At 42.8% G+C, this 27,779-nt stretch overlaps 1 long non-coding RNA gene across 1 annotated transcript in view; it reads right to left on the minus strand.

Annotated features, from left to right (window-relative positions):
* Nucleotides 1–819: 819 nt before the first annotated feature.
* Nucleotides 820–27,779, minus strand: part of LOC137166512 (uncharacterized) — a 78,109-nt gene continuing 51,149 nt past the window's right edge. The window contains exons 2-4 of the long non-coding RNA XR_010923723.1: nucleotides 3,820–3,939; nucleotides 2,066–2,205; nucleotides 820–1,342 (exon numbers count right to left, since the gene is read on the minus strand). This is a non-coding gene — a long non-coding RNA (uncharacterized lncRNA). The remainder of the gene's footprint in view (nucleotides 1,343–2,065; nucleotides 2,206–3,819; nucleotides 3,940–27,779) is intronic.

Consider the following 27,779-nt stretch of genomic DNA (forward strand, 5'->3'; position numbering starts at 1 on the left):
ATGTTAAAAGAACTGGGGATGTTTAGTCTTGAGAAAAGAAGACTGAGGGGGGACCTGGTAACAGTTTTCAAATATGGCCAGGGCTGTTATAAAGAGGACAGTTCTCCATGTCTGCAGATGGTAAGACAAGAAGTAATGGGGTTAATGTGCAGGAAGGGAGAGTTAGGTTAAATACTAGACAAACCTTTCTAATTCTGAGGATAGCTCAGCACTGGAACAGGTTTCCAAGGTAGGTTGTGGAATCCTTGTCACTGGAGCTTTTAAGAACAGGTTAGGCAAACACTTGTCAGTGATGGTTGAGGTTTACTTGGTCCTACCTTGGCTCCAGGGACTGGGCTAGATGACCTCTTGAGGTCCCTTACAGCCCTATATTTCTATGACTGTGCCTCTATAAACAGGCATTTCTGAAATATGGTGGAATGACATTGATCATTGGGATCCCATCTTACCTGGGTATAATCTATACAGGAAGGTCAGGTGAGGTCACAGAGTTGGTGGGGGGGGGGGTCTACATCTGAAACTAGAGACTATACATAGAACTCCAAATTCTGAGACAGAACAGTGGCATTATGTCAACAGGCAAGAGGACTTGGTGCGCCTTCTGAGCAGATTGTCAGCCTACAGCACTGTTGGTACACCCAGACACAAGCAAGTTTCTTGGTGGTTTCTCAGCAGGGCAATATACTGAGGGGAGAGCAGACAGCAGCACACTGATCAATATGCTGAGAATTTCTCTTATAACAGTAATCAATGCTTATGGCATCCCCACCTGTCAAGGAGGCACAACACAAAGTTTGAATTAGTTAACTTTACTTTTGATCCTGATACATTTTTACAATGTTTGTAGTAGAGATTACAAGAGAACATGTGAAGCAAGAAGCAATTAGAAAACTAGTTTTCATACATTTAATTAAACATTACATTAACTTAAGATCAAAATGTGAAACCCATGCTAACAAAAGTGTTATTCGGAGATGTTCCAGGAGAGCTATTGTAATTACTAGATGGAGTGGTAATTTAGTTTAATTCTGAATAACTTGGAGTAGACCCATCCCCAGGATAACTTCCTTCCTACATGCTCTGCACGCTTTCATCCACCTCAAAACTATAGACGGATGTTTGAATTCTTAGTTCCAAACAAAAATGGCTCTTAAATTTATTCAGATGTTTCCAGGTGTAGACTTATACATCTCTAGAAGCAAAGATTAGTCAACATTTTTATTGGCATGTTGATTTTACAATGGGAAGGAGTCAAGCACATGATTCGGGAGGAGAAGCACTGTGCTGCTCAAACCCCACTCATCATCTCTCAGGATTTTAAAACAACAGGAGAATGCGAATCCTGAAACAGAAAATGAAAGAATTAACTTGTTTGCCAAACATTGCTCCATGGACATCAAGATGTACTTCAAACATGTAAATAATGCCCTATATATCAAGAGAGAATTATTGTCTGTATGCTGACATTGGATATCTATTACAACAAGACCATTCTCCTTCTTCAGTTATTTTCACATTTCCACTTTGTAAGCTATGCAACACATAAAGTGATCACTGAAACAGAAGTAACCCTTTTCCAGAGAAGAAGGATAATTTCTCTTAAATCTTCATGTAGGCTGTATTGACAAAATTTTAGATATAAGTACTTAAAGCTAGGTGCCTAAATTAAGTATTTAGGCTCCTAAAATAAGTTGCCTGATTTTCAGAGTTTCCAAGCACTCAGAACTCTCACAGCGACAGGCCACTGTCTTGCTATTTACACTTTCTATATGACAAATAGACCTGAGTCATGGGGTTCAGATCTTTATCTCAGGCTTCTTCAAGTTTCATGAGTGATTGGATTCAGGATTGTTGTTTAAAATCCTTATAACAGATAGACACAAGCTTCAAATACAAACATTCTGAAAGTGTGTAAAAAACTGGTATCTGGATCAGTTTCCATTTTGAATCCATCTCTTATCTATCACAAAAATTGGTGAAGAAATGGCAAAATCTCTCTCTAGAAATTCATACATCAGACTGACTCAAGAAATCATTGTTTAGATGAATAAATAAAATATCTCACCTTTTCCCTGCCTGCAGCAATTCGAATTCTTAATTGATTTTTATCAAAAGGCAAAGTGTGCGTTATTAACTCATCTGGATCACATTTCTTGTTCAGGTAATCAGACACCAGTTTAGGGAGAGGGCCTTTCAACTTCCACCCTTTAAAAAAAAACCAAAAAAAAAAACCCAGTGCCCTATCAGTATACCACATTGCAATGTAAAGAAGAGAAAACTTTATAGAATGTAACATGCATTTGAGAAGATAGAAGGGAAAGAAAAATCAAGTTCAAAATATGAAGATGGCTTTAGCTACAGATGTGTTTACAATAATAATTAATTCTGCTTCACAAGGATGCATTGGCATTCAGCAATCAAATCAGCACCACAACACCTGGGAGCTATAATGAGCACACAGGACTGTGAGTATGAGGACTCATTTCAGCTCTTTGTGTTTTGTTTCCAGAATTCTTCCTAATGAGACTAGCAGCACCAATGTTTCCATACCAGGGTGAATTGATTTAAATCAAAATGATTTAATTCCCTGATTTAAATCATGATTTAAATCAGCAAGCAGGAAACCTTGATTTAAATAATGAATTTTAATCTTGTTTTTATTTGTACTTTTTTGTTATATTCCAAAACAAAAGTTGATACTCAGTGGTCAGCAGACATTAAAACATGTTTATTTGACTTATCACTTTTTTGCTAAACAGGAGGATACACTATAGCTCTAACCATTTATTTACCTTAACATACATTTATTTAGATTCTTAATTTTTAAATTTTGTTGTTAGAAGATGGCGAACAATGTATTTCTTATTTATTAGATGATGACTACTTGTGATTTGTGTCAAGCTGTATTTGGAAGGTAACTAGATTTCAAATAGAAATGTGCAAAAGCAGTATTTTTAAAATTACTTATATATGCTGGATACATGAGAAATAAAGCTATCCAAACACATTTTGCAATTAAAACCCACTGATTTATTAAACTAAGAAAGTATGATCTGTAGTTGGTGACTTGAAGCAATTCTTTTTGGTCACCATGTCCTTTAATACTTTAGAACTAGTAGAATCTCATTTTCTCACACCTAGTGTTTATTTATATATATAAGAAGAGGAAAACAAGCTTTTCTGCTTTTTCAACTGTCCACTGATTTCTTAACTTTGAATGAACTAGTCATTGAACTGAACTAGCTGAATAAACTGATGTGAAGTATATATAATCCTTGCACCTGCAGAAGTGGTTACTGCTGTCAAAAACTGTGTTAGCAGTTCAACACACTCTTGTTCCAGGTGCTTACCCAGTGACTTCCACTAGTTCAGCGGTTTGATTATCTTTAAAACTTCAGCAGCAAACATGTACTGCTTAATATTTTTAGTTAGTGTAAATTATTTTATATATGTTGTCATAATTTCTAATGCAATTTTAAATAGGTTTATGTTTAAAAAGAAATATGTATTTAATTTAAATAATAAAAATCCAATTTAAATGTAAGAAAATCTGATATTTTTAATTTATTTTTAAAAAATCATGAATTTTTATCCACCCTGTTCCATACTATGCAATGACTATGCAACTTTTAGCTTCCATCTCCTCTGTGAAGGTTGCATTTCCATCTATGGCTATTCTCCTGCAGCGGGACCATTTCCTTGCATAACTATGAGATCAACAGCAAGACACAGATTATTCAGACATTGTGAATTTCATAGGTACATCAGAGCACTAGGACTGCCACTTCGGCTTAACTCCATATCTCCATTCAAACCCACCTTCCATTTATGCCCAGTAAACAGCAGCATTCGGTCAAAGGAGATTGGTGATCCTGAAAGAGGTTGTCCTACCAGTACACAAACTCCATGGCCCAAGTGACATGATAGCAGGACAGCTGTCTGTTTTTAAAACACAAATAGACATATAAAGAAGGTGGAAAATTATGAAATATGCTTCTATTCAGAGCTCCAATGAAAACTGGTTGTAATTTTAACATAATATTGAACTTTGCTAAAAGGGAGACTATGCACATAGAGTAGCTAGGTTAAGGCCAATTGGTGATACCCTGACTCCACATTGAAGTCAACAGGAGCTGCTAGGTGCTCAAGCACTTGAATATAAAGTTACTAACTAACGTTGTCTAAGCAGAGGCCACTTACCTTTCAGTAACTTGAGTTCTTCAGGATGTTTTCTCCCTATATGTGCTCCATCATAGGACGTGCACCCGCCTGCACACTCTCGATCAGAGATTTGAATTAACAGTGGCCACAGACCTGCACCTGTTCACCATGCAGCCTCATGCCCCAAGCAAGGGCACAGAGGGAGGAACAGGTCCAGTATCATTCCAGTTCCTTCTCTCCATTACAGAGCACCAGACTCCACAGCAGAAGGGAAGAAGGGTGGGAGGTAGAGCACCCACAGGGATAAAACATCTCAAAGAATTCAAGTTAATGAAAGGTGAGTAACCTCTCCTTCTTCTTTAAGTATATGTCCCTATGGGTGCTTCACTGTGGGAGACTCTCAAGCAATAACTCAACACAGAGGTGGGTGCTGATGAGGCAGATCCAAGACAGTGGGAGAACAGCATCACCAAAGGTCATATCCATCCTAGATTCAGGTAAGTTAGCTTGAGGTCGGGAGAACGCATGAATGGAGGACTGAGTTTTCAAATTTGCATGATGAAAACATCATTGAGGAAGGCACCAGAAGTGTACTGAGCCCTCGTGGAATGTGCTGTCACTCTGAGGGATGGAGGTGGTACAAGTGACATTGTACCAAGCTATGATGCAACCTGAATCTTAGAGAATCTCAGAGAAGAGTTAGATTGTTCTTTCTATCTTCCAGAAAAGTCGAGAAGAAATCCTAAAGATTCTAGCCCTATCCAGATAGAAGGCAAGAGCCTGCCGAACATCTAAAGTGTGACGGCTAGCCTTGTCTCCTGAGGGGTGAGGTTTGGGAAAAAACTCTGGAGGATAGGCACATGATTGATTTGAAAGTCCTGGGAGGACTTTGGGAGGAATTGCGGATGGGGGCAGAGCATGACCTTTTCAGGGTAGAAGGTAGTGCAAAGCAGGTCAGCCATGAGCGCTCCAAGATCTTTCACTCTTCTAGCTGATGTGATGGCAACCAGGAATGAGTTCAGAAAGGGGAGGTAGTGGAACGAACAGGTGGCCATAGGTTCAAATGGGGGGTTCCTTAGGGCACTGAGGATCAAATTAAGGTCCCCATTGAGGTGGGGGAATATGAAGAAACAAATTACATAACCCTTTAAGGAATCTGGGTGTGGTGGGGTGGGCAAAAACTGAAAGGCCCTTGTATGGCATTGGGCCATCCCTCCCTGTCTCTCTGGGAGGGAGGCCACACACATTCACTATAGTGCTTCTATGGGGACAAAAGCTCAAAAGGGGGAATTAGCGTTCATTGGGCAGGGCAGAGCTGGCAAGCAGTCTGAGGGCTCTGGCCCCTCAGGCAATCTAGGGGCTCCAGCCTTGGGGCAGGGCAGAGCCAGCAATCAGGCCTCCTGGCCTATGATGAGGTAGCTGCCACCTCAGAGGTGGGGTCAGCAGCAGGGGAGGTGGGAGTGGGACCCGGCCCCGCCTTACTCCACTGTGTCTCAGCCAGAGCCCTAACAATGGCAGAGGGTTCCGCCACTAGGTCAGTGAGATCCCAATATGGGGTCACAACACAACCAGACAACTGTCTGGTTTCCTGCGCTACTTCCTACATTGCCTCCCTGGGGTACCTGGACTTCGGGGTCGTTGTTTGTCTCTCTGGGGTAGACGGTGAGCTCCCCAACAGCTCTTCAGTGTCCCAGGTGGAAGGCAGAGCTGGCAGCTCCTCTGGATCCTCAGCACTGTGGCAGTCAGGCTTGGGCACCAATGATGGGAAAGAGACGTCCTTCTCCTCTGGCAGCTCCAGCCCAGCTGAGCTAGAGGGCTCACCTTTTATGCTTCCCCTTCCTGTCCTGTTCTTCTGCTTCTGGTGGCATGGGTGCAAGTGTCCTGGCTCCACCCACCAGGGAGTGGGCAAGGGTTTATCCCTGTCACTCTCTGAGAAAGGCCATGCCCCCTCGCTACACACACACACCCCTCAAGTCCAGCTCCAGAGCTTTGGGGCTGGTCAGGCCTGCCTTACCCAATCATGATTGACCATCGCCATTGGTGTTCTCCTTATCTGCTTGATGCTGTAAGATGAATGCAAATGGTACCATCTCATAAGCCATGCACTGGTGTCTTACACAGTCTGGAACCACTTGAGGGGTGCATGGTTGGTCACCATGATGAAGAGGTCCCCCAGGAGGTAATATCTGAGGTCCTTCACTGCCCATTTAACTGATAGGTCCTCCTTGAGGGTCAAGTAGTTCTGCTCCTGTAGAAACAGCTTTTGGCTAATGTACAAGACCAGATGTTCCTCACCATCAGTAGTCTGGGAGATGACAGTGCCAACTCCTACTGCCGAGGCATCCGTCTGTACCACGAAGCTGTAGGTAAAGTCGGGGCTGTACAGGAATGGTTCATGGCACAAGTGGTCCTTCAGTGTCTGGAAACCCTTTACGCAGTTGGATGACAAATGGACTCACTGTGGCTGGTCCTTGGTTATGAGCTTCACCAAGGGGGGTGGAAATCGAGGCAAAGCTAGGAATAAACCATTGGTAATACCCAACCAGTCCCAGGAATTGCATCACCTACCTTATCGTGGTCAGGGCCGATGGTTTTGGATGGCCTGGACTTTTCCAACTAGTGGGCGTAACTTCTCTTGTCCAACGATGTCTCCCAAGTAAGTGGTTTCCTGGCAGCCAATCCAGCATTTCTTGGGCTTGGCCATCAGCCCAGTGCTCTGGAAAGTCTGCAGGATGGTCACCACCTGGTTCTACTGGTTCTCCCAGTGGCAGTTGCAAATCATGACATCGTCGAAATAAGCCACGGTGTACTCAGTGTGGGGCTACAATAATCAGTCCATCAGCCGCTGGAAGATCATGGAGGCCCCATGGAGGCTGAAGGGCATCCGAGTGAATTGGTAGAGCCCGCTGGGTGTGGAGAAAGCTGTCTTCTCCTTTGAACCCAGCTCCAGTGGGATCTGCTAATTTCCTTTAGTCAAGTCCAGGGCGGTGATTTAGCAGGTCTCCCCTAAACAGTCAAGAAGCTCATCCACCTGAGGCATTGGGTAAGCATCAAACTTTGAAATGGCATTGACTCTCCAAAAGTCAATACAGAATAGGTGGATTCTATCTGGCTTGGAGGTTAACACTATTGGCCTGCGCCACTCACTTTGTGACCTCCCTCTGACTCTCAAGTCCAGCATCACCTGGACCTCTTGCTCCACCCCTTCTCACAGACAATGCGAGAGTGCCTGGTTGTTTCATGGACCACCTTCCTTGGGTTGGCCTGAATGATGTGTTGGGTCCCTATGGTCTGTCCCAGCACAGTGGTGAATATTCTGGGGAAGGCCTCCAGCAGACACCAGGCTTGTCTCCGCTGCTTCATGGTGAGGGTGTCCCCAGGCAGGGGTTCCTCTGGATCATCAGTGGTGGGGACCTGGTCTCCCATATTAGATCCAATAGTCCCCATGGCTGGCATCTGTTGATTCTGGACACTTTGTGATCAGCATGGATACCAGTGAGACACGGTACGCCCGATTTGCGGATCAATAAGATTTAATGTGCAAGGTTTTCTATAAATATACTAGTTAGATACAAAGCCTAAAATTAACTACAATATATCATACTCACTAAGCTTGGAGAGCTAAGCAGTCACTCAGAAGGCTGTATATAGGAACAACTTTCTTCAGGGGCCCCGCCAGGGAGTCAGTGGATCCTCTGGGCCAACCAGCAGTACTTTCTGTGGAGTCAGGTGTTGATGGAGCACCCCCCTTTGTCTAAATGGTGATTTCTTACACCCTTCCATAAAAACCTTCACCTAATTATCTCTCTCATTATCATATATGCTAATTACCTACATTGGGTTTCCACTCTTAACTACATTCCATTCTCATCATGATAACTAGGATTGTCAAAACAACATCTGGTGATAGGAGGGTGGAATAAAAATATGCCCCTTGGCAATAAAACAATGTACCCCCGGACATTCAAGGATAAGTTGTGGTTCCCATCATCATCATTATCTATGTGCAGCTGCAAGCATACAGTATCTGTATTTTGTCTTATTATGTGCTGTGGTATGCAGAAACTGAGACATCTATAAGGTTATTCAGTCTCTGCCAACTGGAAGATGTCATGCTAGAGAGGTCAGAATAGCCAAGCAAGCAACTGAAGCTATGCTAGGCCTGCAGGACAGTGGTCAAGCAACTCAAATTGTACTGGGCCTCCAACAGCATCCATAGAGCTGTTCAAATGGGGAGAAATGGGTGGAGGCTTGTGGAACCTCCTGGATGGCGAGAGGCAGGGGTTGGAATAATTGGTCCCAATAGCAGAAGTCCTCTGGCAGGAACTTATGGAGCATCTCCTTAAGGGTCTGGTTAAAATGTTCCACAATGCCATCCGTTTGGGAATGGCAGACAGATGTCTGTAATTTCTGAATCCCTAGGAGGCTCCAGGCTTAACGCAGTAGCCGAGAGGTGAAATTGGTCCCTTGATCTGTTAGGATCTTCTTGGGTAAACCCACCCAAGGCAAAATCTTCATGAATTCCACTGCGAGGCTCTGAGTGGTAGCAGACTGTAGTGGGACAACCTCGGGAAATTGAGTGGCATAGTCCATTATTTCTAAGATGTAACGGTATCTGGCTATGCTTTTAGCGAAGGGCACCACCAGGTTTACATTATTGGCAAGAGGGTTTACATTATTGGCAAGAGGATCGGGGGGCTTTTGGGACGCCTGGAAATGTTGCCAGTTGGCATTTGGGCAGGAGGCACAATAGTTTTTGACATCCTGATGCACTCCCGGCCAAAAAAACCAGGCCAGGACCCAGGCCAAGGTCTTCTCTTGACCCAAATGGCCCACAGCCAGGATGTCATAGTACTGCCCACTGGTGGCAGCGAGGCACAACTTACTGGGACCAGGGTTGGTGGGTCTGAGGGACTTGAAATACCTGATACAGATGCTCCCGATTAGTTCGAAGCACAGCCACTGGGCTGCATGCTACAGGTCTGTCGCTTTCCCATCAATATAGGCCAGCTGGTCGTAGGCCCGACTAAGGATGGGGTCCTCCCTCTGGTCCTGCTGAAGTCAGCCCTCTCCACCAACAGGGGGGGGTTCCTCATCATCTGGTCAAGCCGAAGCATCCTCCTCAGGCAGGGTTGGTGGGTTGTTCAGGCGACTCCCATCCAGCACCTCATCTTCGCTCTTGGGGAGGTTTTCCTCGAGGGCTATCTGCTCAGGTGGGTACCGCAGGGTCACGGAATTGCAGCACTGAGTTGAACTCCGGCCAATCCTGCCTGAGGATGATAGCATACGGGAACACTGGGGAGATCCCCACGGTGATCACCCAGGTTACCCATGGTCAGTGTTACTTGGGTGCTCGGGTATGTCATCACATCCCCGTAGATATAGCGCAGCCAGATTTGTCCTCTGGTTGGGTCCGTGGTCAGGGTGAGCCATTGCTGCACAATGGTCCGTCCACAGCTGGAGTCCACTAGGCTGTGCACTTGTCTTCTGTTGAGGCCTACGGGGATCATCACATTGGCACAGGCATGAAGGCAGGCTCAGACCTCTCCCGTGTACACGTGCCCGAAGGAACAATCCATGGTGGGACATTAACGCTGGGCGTGCCCAAAGCGGCCACAAGTGAAACAGGTCCCAATCTTGGCAGCATCCTTCTGAGATTCAGTGCTCCATGGATCCTCTGGGAGCTCCCTTGGTGGTGTTGCCTTCATCCCTCTGTCACATCTGGCCTGTGTGCAATGGGGTTTTGGGACAGGTCGTGGTGGTCCTTCGCCACGATGGCCCTCATCATGGCCCAATGTCAGGCAAGGCACAGCCTTAGGGTTGGAGGATCTTCCACCAGCCGGTAGGGAGTTCCAGGCAGTGGCCGTGGTTCCTGGCATCACGGGGGCCTCTGCGGCTAGGAACTTCTCCATAAGGCTGATGGCCGCCTTCAAGGTGGCAGGCCGGTGTCACAGGACCTAGACCCTCCCTCAGGATGAGAGGGTATGTATAAAGGGCTGCACCACACCTGCTTGGCCAGTATGGTGGCGGAGCGCCACTCGGGTTGAAGCCACTTCCAGCAGGCGCCTTTAAGTTTCTGGGCCATGCTTCTAGACCCCCAACTCCCAGTTCAGCTGCTGCTGTTGGGCCTCTAGCTTCTGGAGTTGCTGCTGTTGTAGCTGGGTGGCCTGCTGCTGAGTCTCGTCTCTCTACTTCTTAAGTTGCTCAAGCTCCAGGCCGATGCTTGGGCTGCTGGTGGGCTATGAACAAGGTCATCCCCCTTTGTCACAGGGAGTGTACAGTGCCAGTGTCCTTCACCATGTGTAGGGCATTGGGTAGTCCCTCCCTTTTCATCAAGGATGGAGGCCAGGCTCCCTTGCTAAAGCCCTCAATAGGCAAATGAAAGGCCATCATAACTACCAGGTGTACTTTGACAAACAAAATCCACTTGTTTTTAATACCAGCAGGTAATTCAGGCAGCATTCTAGAGAGAGGAACTTCAGAAGCAGAAACAGAGTGATATGAACACCAGAAAACAAAGTGCTTCCACTTCTGCAGGAAAGTTTTAAGTATGGATGGCTTCCTACTATTAGAACAGACTGGCCCTCTGCCAAGCAGTCCGACACTAAAGTTGAGAATCATTGAGGAGAAAGGTCTTGAGGTTGGGAGAAGGGAATCCGCTGTGGTTCATGGTGCCCGAGTTCTGTGTCTGGAGGTTCGACAGGAGCAGGAGTCATCGAGACGTCTACAAAAAGCACCAGTTCCATAGTTTTAGGGATTCTGTGCATAAGGACTGGGATTATGTTCCCCCTGGTTGATTTATGTAGTACATCACTGCCCTGTTGTCTACAATGATCCTGACATGACAGCTTTGATTGTCACAGAAAAGTGATGGTATGCATAATGAGCTGCTCTTAGTTCTAGGACATTGGTGTCAAGCAATGTTTCTTGTGGTGACCATTTGCTCTGCACTGTGGAATTCTGTAAGTGGACTCCCCACTCGAGGAGGAAGGCATCCATTATGATGCTTCATTTTGGTGGCAGGCTGAAGAATGGGACTCCCACACATACCTTCATGAAGTCTTACCACTAACCCAGGGAGTCTAGAACCCATCAGGGTATGTAAGCTTGTTTGTCAAGGCTGAGCTTGTTTGGTGGGTACACAGTTCTGAGCCAGCCTGAAGACATCAAAGATGTAGTCTCTCATGTGTCATAATAAATGCTGGGGCACACATAAGGGCTCAAGCCAGGTCCCCACTGCTGACTGAGGCCTCAGCTGTAGGTTAGTGACTAAGATGGATATGATAGAGAACCTGTCTCCCAGAAAATAGACTCTGGCAGTTCGGGCAGCCAGGATAGCTACAGTGAAATCTATTCTCTGAATGACATCAGCGTGGTCGTCTCTAGGTTGATAAGGAGGCCTAGAGACTGAAATAAGTTGAGAGTTCTGTGCCTGCTGATGGTACCTCAGGAGCAGAGTGCCCCACAAGATGCCAGTCATCTAGATAAGGACAGACTGCAATGCCATCTCGATAGAGGTGAGAGGATCTTTGTGAAAACGCATGGGGTCATGGTATTGAGAATGCTCTGAGTCAACGACAGAGCACAAAAAATGTCTGTGGGAGGGGTGCATAGCAATGTGAGAATACAAGTCTTGAAGTTTGAGGACAGTAGACCAACCCTCCTAGTTCAGAGATGGGATTATGGTATCAAGAATCTCCATCCTGAAATGCTGCAAAAGGATATAGGTGTTCGGGTTCCTGATGTCTAGAATCGGTCTCCAACCACTGTTTCTTTAGGGAATCAGGAAATATTTGGAGTAAAAGACTCTTCCCACAAATTCTGGGGGAACTGGCTCTATCACTCCCAGATTGAAGAGGAACTGAAATTCCTATTTCAAGAGATCCTGAAGCGATGGGGCCTCGAAGGGAAAAAGGAAGGAACAAAGAATAATGTGGAAGTGGATAGAGTAACCTGTAGCCACCACCTCTGAAATCCACCTGTCCATGATAAGTTCCCAAGCAGGTAGGAAATGCACGAGGCGATTCCCAAAGGGAGTGTGGAGGTTGGGTTTGCGCAGCATATTCAGAAAAGAGGATTGTTTGTGGACCTTGACTCAGGGGTGCTGGAACAATTTGCCAGTAGGGGTATTGAGAGCCATTGAACCAAACTGTAAACCCTGTATATGATGGAAACTACTTCAAGCCAGGGGATGCAGCAGCATCTCCAGCACATATGCCTTGGCCAGGCTGTCAGAATGGTCATTTGGAGGCAGGCCTGGGTCAGCAGGTTGTCATTGGGGTTGTCCCTCTCCTTTGAGGCCAGGATCTCCTTCTAAAAGGCTGTGTAGGTCTGAAATAGGCCTGGTATTGTTAATATTGGAACGGACAGGATTGTTGTGCTTTCTGGGATTTACTGAAACATCTCTTTTTTCCAGGTACATAGATTCCAAGCAACCTCAGGGTAGCTCTTGAATTCTTGATGAAGTGAGGAGTCAGTATTCCTGTTGCACAGCTTTTGCTCTTTGAATAGGAGGTCTTCTACCATGTTTTGTACCTCACAACAGCAGTGGCTAAAGAACATGAAGCTGTCTCAGCAGCATTGAGAAAGAACACTGTAAAGAAGTCTTTATATGAGCAAGCCCTCAGAAATGGGGGCTGGGAACCGATCTCCTTGTCCTTCTTGGAGAAGCTGATACTAGAACCCATGCTCGGGTGTCCCTAAAACTCTGAGTGCGAGAAGCATCTGGTAATGACCACTGTCTGAGACAGGCTGTTGGGTTAGATGGACCACTGAGCTGATCCAGTATGACCATTCTTATGAGTAGAGCTGAAGAATATTTTCAGTGAAATAGGCTGTTTCATCAACGCTGAATCATTTCAGAGACATATCTGTTTCAATAAAATTTTTGCCAGGAATGCAAGAGAGACTTGCTCATGCTCAATAGTCTGTGGGTAGGGTACTGGCTCTGGAGAGTCAAGCCTGTGCGCTGCCTGATTCAAAGCTGAGTTTTATTCCATCCCTGATCACTCCAAATTTATAGAGCAGAGACTTGACCCTGGGTCTCCCACATCCCAAGCAAGAACTGTAACCAGCCAACCAGAGTGTGACACACACACCATGAAAATGAATGTTCTGACCAATTCCATTCTCACAAAAATGTCTGTAAGGGTTTGGGTTCATTCCGATGTGGAACAAAAGCAAATTGTGAAACCTCAAAAGCTGCCCATGGAACAGAATTATTGTTCTCTACTCAGCTCTATTAGTGAGCTCGAGCACAATACAGCTATGTTAGAGAGTGAGCTTCATCTGCTACTCTGCCCCATCACCTGCAATAAAAATAATACTTTGCAGCTATATAGTACTTGGGAAAACATGATGTTGGAGCTGAGATCTGCTGTGCAGAGGTAAGAAAAGAATTTGCCCATTCTATGTGTATATTATATTTGTGGTGGGGCAGCTGCCTCACACTAGCTTGGAAAGGGTTAATAAAGCCCTAGGGAAGCTGCACTAGGAGCAGCCAATCAGGGCCGAAGAGGCCCTATATAGGCAGCCAGCAGCAAGCAGAAAAGGTAGTAATTTCCAGGAGCTTAGGAAAGCAAGGCTGGAGCTGGCCTGCAGACCAAGGGAGGGCAGCACCTGGGACAGAGCAGTGGCTAGCTCTGGAGAAGGAGTAGCTGACAGCCCTAAGGTAAGGGCCAGACAGTGGACTGCAGTTGCTATTAAAGGAAATAGCTAGACTGGGACTGCAGAATCCCCCGGAAGGGAGGAGAGCACAGACTGTGGCATGGCCAGAGGGCTGTGTCATGAAGCAGACGCCACGGGCTTTGGAGAGATGTGAGTCCTAAGGTGGAGCTAATGGCAAGAGAGATGCAACTGTGTGTGGGGGGCTGGGACCTACAGAGCTGATTTGTCAGGAGAACCAGCAGGAGGTGCAAGAGCAGTGGGTAAAACCCCATTATAATACTATACTTAGGTAGTCTTATGTATTGAATGGTTTCTTCTCAGGATAGAAGATGAAACCAATAGTCAGGCTATTTTGTCCTACTTCTCTGTGCTCCCTGGGTGCTATCCTGTCATTGCCCCCCAACCCCTTGCCAGTACTCATGGAGCATAAAGCTGGAGGGTGTAGCCTGACTCTAATGCAAAGACCCAAACCTGGTGGGGATGTGGCACAGGGAGTAGATTGGGACAAGGAACCTGAGTGAGGAACTGGGATTGGAAGCTAGGGCAGTGGTGTTTGTAATAATTGGGCCTACATATTTACCCTCATTGTGAGCTCAATCCTACGAACTACATAACACTTCATGGATTGTCACAAAGTTATAACAACAAATGTTGATGGGAAAAGGTGCAAAAGTAAGACAGGATGAATTAGAGCAAACAAAGGACTGCTGATGTAACACAAGGACTGTGTTAAGATTGTGATTGGTAAACAAGAGGAGTAGAAATCAATTAATTGAAATTGGTATGCTGGAAATTAGGTTTAATTGGTGGAAAAAATAATGAAAGGATGGGCTATTCCTTCCATCACTCCTTTCTGGGATCCATAAAGAAAGACTTAGGGAGAAAAGTTGGCTACTGGAGTGAGTTTCACCACCATGGCTGCCACCCACACCATCTCTTGGGACCTTGGGCCTCCATCACCCTGGTACTTAGAAATCCTGATAAGACCGGGCCAGAAAGAGGGGGCCCTAGTCAACTTCACCATCTCTAGCTGAATCCCACACACAATCTGGGATGTGAGACTGTGTCTCTATCCACCGCCAATGTGTCCTCTTCCTTCCAGTTCTTATTTCTTTTCTTTCTGAGCTCTCTCCTTTTGCCTGCTGTTTAATCAGAATCTGGTTTAGCCAGCCAAGACTGCATATTCTGCAACACTGCTGTCTGCCAGTGACCAGAGTGGCAGCTAAAAGCAGTAGCCTCTAAAGCCCAATGCTGGTACAAGCTTGCCAGGTCTTGGAGTGGCTGATAAGACCATGTGCCATTCCTGTTTCTTTTCCAACAGTGAAAGTCAACGCCAGAGACAAGCTGCAACTTCTGTCCTTGCTGTTCTTTTCTCTCCCCTCTTGTGTGTATTTGTGTTGTCTTGCCTCCTAGGAAACAGGATCAGACTTTAACACCAGCAATGTCAGCGCCAGCCCATCTCTAAGTTCTTCCCTTTTCCTGTCACAGGCCAGTTATTAGCATTTTTAATACCATCTAAGAGACTATCAAACAAGGAGTTTTTTCCTTCTAAAAACCTCTCTCCAGCTAAAGGGAAAGTGAACAAGGGAGGTTGTTAAAACCTTACTTAATACTTACAGCATTTGAAATGTTTTACTGTTTATTGAAGATACAGACAAGAAAAACGGTTTCTAATGGTGCATTTGGTAGGATACTAGGCAGGCAGAGGTCTCTGTATACCAAACCCTTAACCTTGTTTAATGCTATTTAATATTGGACAGTCACCAATGGCCTTTCTATTGCATCTGAATTCATATGATAGAGGGACACTGCCTAGGAGCTGGGTAAAGAAAACTGACAGGGAGCTGGGCTGAAAGAGGCCCTGTCCAAGGGAAGACTGAGATTGGATGAGAAGGAGACGGGGAAGGAGAAGGAGTGAGCAGTGAGTGGCAGGGGAAATGAGGGTTGTGGGGACAGGGAGCCAGTGTGTTTGGGAGGGGGTGGAGGGAGACTGATGTTGGATGAGGCGCTAGCAGGGATGGAGACTGTTAACAAGGAGCCTATGGATGGGGATTGGGAGCATGGGGATCAAGAGGGAGACTGGGACTGGGAGCAGAAGAATCTGGGACCAGCTGGAGATCCAGAAGGGGCCAGAATTGTGGGGAACAGGACCAAAAGGGTCTGTAGTCTCTCTAGCACACTCCTTTCCAGACCCGCAATGGAAACCAAGATTTGAGGGTCAACATTCCTTAGCTGTCAGCAACTATCCATGAAACCACTTGCAAATTGTGTCTCAGTCTCTCTAGTAGCTCATTCACATGGAATATGAAAACCTGCTACTACTATCAGTTACTCCATTAGCTCAAATGGCAGAAGTTTGTGTGTGGATGTAAAGTTTCCAGCCCCACTGATGAACCATGAGGGTGTCAGTATGGTTCCACATGAAATTTGTCAGTTTGATTTAAAAAAAATAAATATCTAGGAAATGACACACACAAACTACATTATAAGACCATTAAAGTTGCAAAATCAAGGACAGTCACAGGCTACATTACCACATCTTGTACAAGTAATCTTAATGATGGCATTTCCTAACATTTGAGTACTTGATTTTGTAACCTTAACATACTTTTAACACAATTTGTGTCATATTACACAACCCAGGTTTCCCACTCATGACATTCAACTAGAACTTTGCCATTGAATTCAGTCAGAGCAGATCAGGACCTTCTGTTGCTGAAGGGCATGAGTCTATTTTAAAAGTGGCATAACATTCAGATTCTGGGTCTGATTTTTTTCAGCAGCCCTGTGGAGTATGTCTACATGACAATTAAATACCCACAGCTGGCCCCGGTTAGCAGACTCAGGCTCACAGGCTCAGGCTGCAGAATTACTGTGCAGATGTTCAGGCTCAGGCTGTAGCCTGAGCTTGGGGAGCCGTGGAGCCTGGGCTCCTGCCAAAGCCCAAATGTCTACACAGCAATGTTACAGTCCTCCAGCATGCACCCCACAAGCCCAAATCCCCTGACCTGGGCTAGCCATGGTCATGCTATGGGTCTTTTATTCCAATGTAGACGTACTCATTGACACCCATTTGCACATACATACCAGTTCTATGTACATACCCTTCCTGTGGGGTGCATACACATTCTCCATTTTTTTGCATGTACATGTTGCAAGATTGCTTGCTTAAAAACTAATCAAATCAGGAATTCTACTTTATTTTATCTTAGACTTAGATTTTTTTTTTTTTTTTTTTAAACAGGCCATCTTTATACAATCAGTCCAGGCATACTGGATTGCATGCTATGTATCAATGAGAAATTCACAAACATTCAACCATACCTTGAGATCTAGTAAGAATTAGACATGCCATACCCTGGATTATGCTTTTTAAATTAAAAGGAAAGCGAATGCAATGTTCTGACTATTTAAACTATTTAGATGACTAGCCTTCACACTTTTTTTAATGTTTTCAGTGTCAAGGTGAAGGTTATCTGAGCATTTGCTGGTCTCTTTTTTTTAAAAGAAATCAATACTTTGCCATTTACCCAGGTACATTTTCACAGCTTACACTTAACTTATGAATTTTATGTTTTCTGGATTTCATCTCTATATATAGAGAATGGGGTCTGGTTAGTGTGTTGTGTTGCAAGGTAATGGGGAGATGGAACTACTAGCTTCTATTCCCACGTCTGATACTGAATCCATTTTACGATTATGGACAAGTCACCTAACCTTTCTGTGCCTCCATTTATGAACAAGTATAATAATACTTAATTCAGTGTTGTAAGACCTTTGAATGAAAGATTTTCTATGGGCCTCATCCAAAGCCCATTGAAGTCAGTGGGATCTTTCTATTGTTTTCACAATCAGACCCTAAGTGCAAAGTGTTATTTTATTAATGAAAGCAAATTATTTCATTAGAAAGTCTATTCCAGCAAAAAGACAAAAAACTCTGTCCATTCCATTGCTGAAATGTGTTTGTGCAGGCAGGATATTTAACAAGATCATTGCACTTAGCTTTGGTGACAGACCACCAAGAAAATGTTGAATCCCTGAAAGAGGAAAATTTGGCAATGCAACTATATAAGTCATAGGGAGAACCACACAATGACTCATTATTTGTTAACAAATAAACAGCCATCAGCAGGATGTAGTGGTCTGGAATGGATTAATGTCGCAGCAAGGAGCAGGAAAACTGCAAGACAACTAGAGTGTTATGACTATCTTTAACTACACAATACAATTGGGCAATTTATTAGTTACTAATCACTGCAGTTCTCTAATGCCATGTGACCCATTCTGAAGTAACACAGATCCATGAAAGGTTTACATGGTCAATAATTGTTTAAGAAAAAGTTCCAAATTAGTTCTACTTTATTTTTAAAGAAGTATCTAAACTGGGCAAAATGGCTTTGAGAAACACCAAAATGATTTATTGAAAACTGAATTGTCAATGCCAAGTAGTCAAAACTCAAGTCAGGCCCCCAACAAAGAGTGGCTTAAATAATATTTTCTAAAAATAATGTGGTGTGTTAAATCATTGGGAGTTAGGCTCCTAAATACTTGATAGGATCTGGGCCAAAAAGTGCTATATAAGAGCTAGGTATTATGCTATATCTTATTAAGCAGTCTCCTGACAAGAGACAACTCTAAATGTCCCAGACATACTGAATATAGTTCTGCTCCACCTTTAGTATAGGATCACTGATCCTTTGGGTGCTTACTTAAGAGAAGTTTCACTAACTGGTTTTACAGGCATATTTGTGAGCACTAGTGAGAGAGTTTTAGACTTTGCCACACCTCATTGCTTGTGGTTGGTTTGTGTGTATTCAGATTTGGGTAGAAAACAGGCTCCAGTTCAGGGAAAAGCCTGGTTCTGATAAAAAGGTTCTAGTTTTGGACCCTTCTCTGCTGAGTCCATTTCTTCTGAAAAAGCTTTCAATAATCATTCCCCTGAAGAGGACTGAACTGCTTCAAGAGTGACAATCAGCTGGTGTACCGTGTGTGCATATTGTCAGGAAATCAGGTAAGGACACAGCTTCTGGCACCTTTATGCTGAGATGCTTTACTCCACAAGGCGTCCCACGAGTCATGCTGCTGGAACTGGGCTGTAAGAGTCTCCTGCAGACACTGCTCTTTCTTGATTCTGACTTTAGGCATGGCCATGAGCGAGGGCTGGTGCATATGCTGCACCATCTCCAGAGTAGCCCTGTGAGGGACTGAGACTCAGACTCATTTGTGAGTCAGAGCGCCTCCCCTGCTTTCTCCTTGCTTCTGCAGAGTGCTGACTAGTTATTTTGGCCCAGATCCAGAGATGTATTTGAGCTTTTAACTTCCACTGAACTTCTAGCTTTTCATCAGGCCGGGCAGAACCCACTGTCATGGCTCAAAAAGAGCCATCAGGAAGCCACAGGCTGCTGTCTAATTTTAATTTGTCTGGTTTTCATGGGATTCACTCTTTCATTTTTTATTTAATCAGCTTGCTTTTTCTTTGCATCTCCTCTTCCTAGAATATGGTTATCTAAGTCTTCAGGCTTCTCATTTAACCCTATTCTTCCCAGAAACACTTCTTTTCTTTCTGTCTTTTTAAAATGATGAGCCAAACTGGACTATGCTGCTGTAAATGAGAACAGGAATTGGCCCTATGTCTCTGATTCCTCATCCTCACCCAGCCACTTGTCCTGGAAACTCTCCCTGCAAGTCTCAGCCCAGATCACTTCCCCTTCTGCTCCTGGCATTGGAACAGGACTCAGTCAAAGGATAGGAGTCATCAGGGAGAGAATCTTGACCTGTGCTAATTCTAGAGTGTTCTTTGCCAAAGGCAAATGGCGGTATGTCCCCCACACATAAAACACTGCAATTAAATATTTTGTTGCCATTCAACAACCACCTACTTTTTTTGTGTGTTAGATCCAGTTCTGGTTTTTAACCAGTTCCCAGGACTTACCATATATCATATACTAGTCAGCAATTCCATCCATTGCTACTCCAATTTTGATAAGTGGTTCTTGGATCAGTCAGTGGCTGCTACTTAAGACTAATTGTAATGAGCGCCTATTGGCTCTGATTCTCCCGACCTGCTGGATTCTGTGGGCAGGTTCCTGTCACTAGAAAATATTCCAATTGTTTTACAAAAAACAAAATTAAATCTGTGTTGGAGAGTTTCCACGATGAGCATCCCTAAGGACTAAAGTCAGTTCTTAAGTAGGCAAAGCTCTCACCCAATCAGTTGGGGAGGTAAAGGGAATTTAAAAAGTAAAAATGGGTGGTAGTTTATAAACATAAATAGGTAAAGGCAGAGACATGGGGGCAGGGAGGGATGTGGAAGTTGGCAATACATAGCAAATAAAATCAAATAGGGAAGTGATATATAAATAAATACGAATGAAATTAGATTCTGGCCTCTCCAACCATGTCAACTCCTTTAATGTCCAACATGTAAATTGTATCACCATATAACAGTGGTTTTAGTAAAACTGCTCTGACATGGACACCTGGTTTTGATCCAATTTTTATGCAGTGATTACCTCACCTTTGAATTTTGGCCATAACATCTAACACTTCACCAGGCTCTTATTAAATTCAACACAAAAGGAGTTAACTAATTAGTCTTACGTTTATTGACTATTTTGTGGGTTACTTGATTTGGTTGCTGCTCTCTTTAGTATATTTATCTGTTCTCTAATGTTTGTAAATTTATTGCCATTACCTTACAAAAGTGGTCATGTACTTGACTTAACAAATAACTGAGGGTGAAAGAATTTTAGCTGGCATTATTAAAAATTGATTTTAAACCTTTTTTCTATTTAAAATGTGTTGTGAATATATTGGGTCAGATCCCCCTACTGCTGTCAACAGAACTACACCAGTTGAGAATCTGGTCCAATGCTTTCAGAATAAATGCAAAATATAAATACATACAACATGCAAACAAGACATAACAGTGAGAAAACCAAGTCCTTATTCAGAAGGTTCTGGTGTTACATTATTAGAGAAGTTAAGCCATTTATTATCAGACTGCAGAAAATTTTTCTATATCTTATTAGTCATATATTGAAGCACAGGTAATGCAACTCAAAAATGTGAAAAATAATCAATGAGGTCTATACCAATAAAGGACAAACTTCCACACACAACTAAGTTTGATCCAATTATATACATTTAGAAGCAACAATGGATATAAATAAAAAATATTTCAAATGGTGAAGACAAACATGCTGTTACAATAAGTAATGAGACAACTATCATTTACCTATGTTCTCTCACTTTTAAAAAAAAAAAAAAAGACATATACAAATTCAGGAGAAAGTAAAAATACAATTTTCTAAATTCTCATCTCCCAAAAGTATTTTTGCATATATGAATACTATGTAGTTCATATCTTCTCTGAATTATGCCAATGCAACTTCACAGAAGTCATTGGGGCTGTACAGTGCACTGAAGACAGAATTTGGCCCCATTTTTGTGAGCATAAAGTTCATAACAAGAGAAAAGTAATATAACAAGAGAATTCATAATGAGGAAGAAGGGAGTAGACAGTTTATTTCTCTTACTGATGGCTACATAACTGACAGAGTAGCACTAAGGTCTACAAAAAGTCTTGGTTACGATAGGTGGCTATTCATTTAGTAGAAGCAATAGCTGCAGCAATGTACTGCCAGGGTATAAATCCAAAATCAGATCAAATAGTTTCTCTGCATTCAAACACATTTTTAGGGTCAGTCTGCCCTTGCTCCAGTCTGAAGCACTGGCTGAGGGAGGTATGTGCATTGGTGCATGTGTATTTGGAGCTATATAGGTCAAGGGGAGGAGGTCTGCCTATGCAGGATGGAGCACAATGTGCTCCCCCGACAAACTGAGGCTAGATACAAACACAGCCACAGGGGGTGGGGCCAAAATAAAACTGGGTGGGGCCCTGGAGTGCTGCAGCACACATACTAGCCAGCAGTCCTCTCCCTAAAGCACTAATGTCCCCATTCTATATGGGTCCTGTGTGGTTGCACAGGGAATGGAAGGGGGTCTATGCTCCCTCATAAGAATGGTCATGCTAAGTCAGATCAATGGTCCATCTAGCTCAGTATCCTGTATTCTGATAGTGGCTGATGCCAGATGCTTCAGAGTGAGTGAACAGAACAGGGCAATTATTGAATGGTCCAATCCCAGCTTCTGGCAGACAGAGGTTTAGAGAAACCCACAGCACAGGGTTATATCCCTGAACATCTTGGCTAATAGCCATTGGTGGACCTATCCTCCAAACAGTTTTTGCAACCAGTTATACTTTTGGCCTTCACAACATCCCCTGGCAATGAGTTCCATAGGTTCACTCTGCATTGTATGACTAATTACTTCCTTATGTATGTTTTAAATCTGCTGCCTATTCATTGGGCTTGTGTTATGTGTGTTATGTGGGCTGGTTCTTGTGTTATGTGAAGAGAGAAATAACTCTTCCCTGTTCACACTCTTCACACCATTCATCTGCCCCTTTCCCCCAGTTGTCTCTTTTCTAAAATGAACCATGCTAGTCTTTTTAATCTCTCCTCACATGGAAGCTGTTTCTTACATGTAATCGTTTTCATTGCCCTTCTCTGTACTGTTAAATGGATGGAGAACAGGGTTAGAGCAATAACACAACTTTGTTTAACCCCAATCTTGATGACAAAAGGGTCTGTCTCCAAGCTATTATAAAGAATGATAGCAATCATCTGATCATGAAGAAGCCTTAGGACCTTTATAAATTTTGGAAGGTAGCCAAATCTGGCGAGCACCTTCCACAAGGCTTCACAACTGACAGAGTTGAAGGCCTCTGTTAAATCAATGAACGCCATGTACAGGTCCTGATTTTTGTCCCCGACACTCTTCCTGGATATGGCAGGCAACGACGATCATGTTGGTTATCCTGTGAGCTGGTCTGAAACTGCACTGAGATTCCAGTAATATTTCTTCAGCAAGGGGAAGTAATCAGTTTAAGAGTACATGGGCAAGAATGTTGCCTGCTATAGATAGCAAGGCAATGCCTCAATAGTTTTCACACTCTGACTTGTTTCCTTTCTTAGAGTATAACAATATTTGGCATTTCTCAAATCTTCTAGAATCTTCTCATTATATCAGATCTGAAGAAAAAATTTGTGCAGCTTCTTTACCAATTCTTAACCTCCAACTTGTAGACTTTGGCTGGTATGCCATCTGGTCCTGCTGCCTTATTGTTAGTTTGCATGATGGCTCGTGTTACTACTTTGAGGGAAGCAGGATCAGCAAGTGATTCTCTTTCACGTTGTTGAGGTAAGGATTCAATAGTGGCATCAGACAGCTGATTCACAGTTCAGGAGTGACTCAAAATGCTTCTATCTGGCTTTGATGGATTCACTGTCCTTAAGATATGTTGACCCATCTTGGGCTCAGTGGTGTAAGACCATGCGAGCATGGACCATAAGTGGTCCATGTTGCCTGGAAAAAAAACTCATGTCATGTTTTAGTGCAGAGCTTAACCTCCTTGGCCTTTTCTCACCACCACCTATTTTTGATATTGCAGCTTTTCCTTTGGCCTTAAGCTGCTTATGACTTTCTTCCACTAGTGTGTGATATGTCTTTTTGCCATACGCTATGAGGTTTTCTTTTCTCATCAAGCAGGTCCTGAATCTCCGCATCATTCTCCTCAAAACAATCTTGGTGATGGCGGGTCACATAGTCAATAGTCTCAGCACAAGCTTTATTCAAGGTGTGGGCATATCATGGATTTAAATAGTGGCATTTGATATCTTCTGTCTTATTCTCTATCCCTTGAAACAGTTTTTTCCTCTTTACCGGTCCCTCTTTTCTGCCTTCCCTTCAATGAACCCAAAGTGGATAAGCAACTTTAACACTTGCCAAGAAGAACTCCCTCTTCCAGATTGTAAACTAATTTGTTTCTTTAAATATTTAAAGTGGGAAAAGCACATTCCCTCCCCACAATGTGAGCTCTGCTCGCTCTTGTGTATCATACACTCACCACGTAAGTGCTGGTTTTGTGACTGCTTGGAGATCTTTGGGAATGGAAGTTTATTAAAGACACAGATGTGAGTGTTTCTTTAGATTTCCTTTTTTCCTTCCTTTAGTTCTATTTTTAAAGTTTGGGACTGGATTCAAGCAGAATGACAATCCGATGCCTTTAGGTATAATTATAAAATGAAGTGTTCCTTTATTTTAATTACCTGCTGTTTTATTTTGGGGGGGTTTTTTTGGGTTTTTTTTTCTCCTTTGGTAGCAGCAGTTAAGATGATACAAACACTGTGGCCAATAATTATCATGTTAGATATGAGATGAAACCAGAAGCAGTGGTGTAATCTTGGATTCTGCATATAAAAGCAGAACTGTTTCTAGTTTTGGTTGGCACAGAGTTTGCCAATAATTGTATGTTTGTGATACACTGTGGTCTAGTTGACTGAACACAAACCTGAGAGCCAGGAACTCTTGAATTTTAAAACTAGTTTACATGCTATGTGGTCATGGGTGGATTATTTAACCACTCTGTCTTAATCTTTGGATCTATTAAATGGGGCTGATAATATTTAAATACCCACAGGGGTATTGTGAAGACTGATTAATGAGTTAATGTTTACATAGCACTTAGATCCTATAAAGTGCTATATAATGACTAAGTACGAGAACACCTTTTTCATGTACCATAGAGGATGTTAGTACCCACCAGGCCTGATTCTGTTTTTCTTTGGCACCCAGGACTTCCACTAACTTTCTTGAGTTTCAGGTAGAGGAAAGGTATTTTTGCTGCCATTGTGCGCCAGCAATGTCACAGCTGAGAGTCTGACGATATTTCTTTATATACCTCCACCAACTCCAAACCTCCCCAGATCTCGTTATTCACTTCTTACTAAAGCAAAACTACCAGTGACTTTGGAAATGCTGACCTGGGCTCCCAGCTCTGCTATTCAGAGTTGCTTCCCGCTAAAACTTTTGATACACTATTTTTAATGTGCTGTAATCTACAACCTTTATGCACATTTGCAGATCATGATTGCCATTTTATGCCAAAAAGGTTTTGTAAACAAATACGATTTTGTAGATTAGTAGTCCATAAATTGGACTAGTGACTTCACTGAACTGCAGTCTGACATGTTGCTTAGATTAAGTCTTCAAAACAGTTTGATTTTCTTTGATAGTAATTTTAAAATATTTAAATCTGTCTGTTTTAGCTATTTCTAGAGTGCCAATCACCAGTATCAAAGCACTGGATAATTTACTCCTTCCTACCAACAACAGAATTTGTCAAGACTCTAAATAAAAGACATTTGGCCAGACTGAGCTCTGGTGAAGATAGATGAAACTCCACTAATGTCAATGGAGTCTCATGAGCTTGCAACAGAGTGGAATTTGGTCTGTTGCATCTGATCTATTGCCAACATGAAAATAAGATCATTAGTGACGTCTTTAGAATTGACTAGCCTTTTGGGCTATTTGACAATCTATCAATTAAAACTCAAAAAATTGCATTCTAAACTTGTCAGGGAGAGGCAAAATGTGAGATGCAGTTCAATACCAGCTCCTTTTATCACTCAAGACAGGAAACTTTTTTTAGTCTTTTCAACAGCTGTTTTGTATCTGATTGCCATTACTTCATTTTTATGCATTCACTGAGAAAAATGGCCAAGTGTAATCTTGAAGGATTGTATAATGGAAGGATGGAAGGAGAATATACTATTCTCTAAACACACAGTAACCATCTTCCTAAGGTTGGGAAAGCAGAACAGCAACAAGAAAGTATTGGCATGTAAAACTACGTTTTAACTGTTTCAAACACAGTTTTTATCATTATTTGGAGCACAAAGAAAAAAGGAAACTAAAGTCAGCTACACAAAGGTAAGATTCAATTCAGATAAGTGGAAGCATGACTGCAGACTATTCTTTGGTTTTCTGTCTATTGAATCTAAAAAATATTTTAATTGATTCTTGAAGAACTTTTTGAAGTTCAATAAATGCTTCAGAAATCAGTTGGGAGTCCACAAATGTTAACAGTATTTATCTCATTTCAATAAAAATGGTCTCATTAACATGCCAGCTTCTAAAATGTATACCGACAGCATCCTTCTGCCAGCCTTTAGAAAAGCATTCCTACTCACTACCCTTTTTAAAAGAAGTCCTTTAAAACTATATATCTATTAATAGTGGCCAAGGTAAAAAGAATAATTAATCAGATTTGCAAAATTCTACTTGATGGGGGTGGATATGTTTTTGACAGGTAACTAAAATGTCATTCACTTTTTCATCATCCTCAAACAGGATGGAAAAGAGCGGGTCAGAGGATTTTTTTCTGAATCCATAGATTTTATTATAACTTTGGGAGGCTAAAATAAAGTTTTTGGTTAGCTCTTGAATTGCCAGAAACAGAATCAATAATATATACCAAACACAATGTACAGCTTTTCTCTACTATTTCCACACACAAGCAAAACCTGTCTTATGTGGCACAATGGACCTACATCATGTGGCAGGGATCCCATGCAAAGTTATGGTGAATTATTCATGTTCACTTAACAGAACAGTAATTCAAGAAGTATCAGATTAGAATACCTATATTCATTCTGAGTATTTATTCCATAAGTAGTTCCATTGAAAGTCTATTTTTAGAATAAATTAGTACACCATGTAAACAAAGGTGGTAGGATCTGGCTCATAAGTGGTAACACAAACTATTTCTCTTCTAGTAGAAGGCTGTGTTAAAAGTGGCACATCCCTTTGTATATATCTCAGTTTAGAGATTTTGGGGTGCTCTTACACAGCCTCTGTCCCTCATAAGTCACTCGGGATGTCTCCTTCTTGCTGCTTACATCTGATCATGTGTTCATCTGGCAGCATAGCTGCTTACAAGCTGTTCAGGCACTTAGACTAGGGTGTATGTGCCAGGCAAGGAGAGTCTTACATGAGCAGCTGATACAATGATGCACATGCCAGCCTTTCTGCAAATCCTTTATTCCCTCTTTGCTGCAGAGTGGTGGCGGCATAGAACTAGCTCAGTCACATGTCCCATGACACTGGTTCTGACTGGCAAGAGATGTCAGCAGCCACTAAGACCCATCATTTGTTACTACAGTGCAGTGGTATTTCACAAACAATAATCAGAACATGTAGGAGCCAGCATCTGGAGTTGCTGAGACTTGTCAAGTGTTTGTTCCATTTGAGTAACGCTTTAGTTGAGTTGGGAATTATGGATGGACTTAAGTTCACTAACCACTTAATAGTTGGCTTCCTATATCCCATTCAGTTCTGGAAAGAGGTAGAGCAACTGTGCTGAGTGCGACATAAGGAACAGAGCCAGATCCTAGTAATGGGAGTTGGCAGAAGTGTGGTATGCACAAACAAATGCGATCAAAGTAATCCACTGCCATAGATAATGATGCCAGTATCTGTAAACTGGCCTCTCTGTCATGTTGTCCTGAGATAGAAGATTGTTGTGAAGTGGGAGTGATCGTTGTGCATACTGACATCTGAAGTAGGTAAGAGTACCAGGTTTGTCTGGGACATGAGCGCTATCATTATTACAGTCACCCTGTCCTTGCGTATTTTGTTAATAACTCTGGGTATCATTAGAATGGGTGGAAAATGCATAAAGGAGGCATTTGCACCAATCAAAGAGAAGTGTCTCATCAATCCCAGACCCAGCTCTGCTCTCTAGCAGAAGCGAGGCTGTGACACTGAGCCAGAAAAACTAAGCAACTTTGCAAGTTGCATGGCCCAAATCTGACCTTTAAAGACCTAATAAAGGAAAATACAAATGGTAGTGACGGTTATTCCTTACAAGTAGACTAGAACTTTGATATGCAAGTGTATTGTTGGTGGTTATTTGATATTTACATATATCTTGGAGTTTAACAATATAGCTAAATTGCTTTCCTGTCTATTACTATTCAATTAAGCATTCAGAAGGAACATATTAACAATACTATTTTTATTTCTCTTTGAAGTTTAAGTAGTAAATT

The sequence above is a fragment of the Emydura macquarii genome, unplaced genomic scaffold, assembly GCF_026122565.2.
Source record: "Emydura macquarii macquarii isolate MOO-44397 ecotype Brisbane River unplaced genomic scaffold, CSIRO-AGI_Emac_v2 contig_2863, whole genome shotgun sequence".
In the NCBI taxonomy this organism is placed as follows: domain Eukaryota; kingdom Metazoa; phylum Chordata; order Testudines; family Chelidae; genus Emydura; species Emydura macquarii.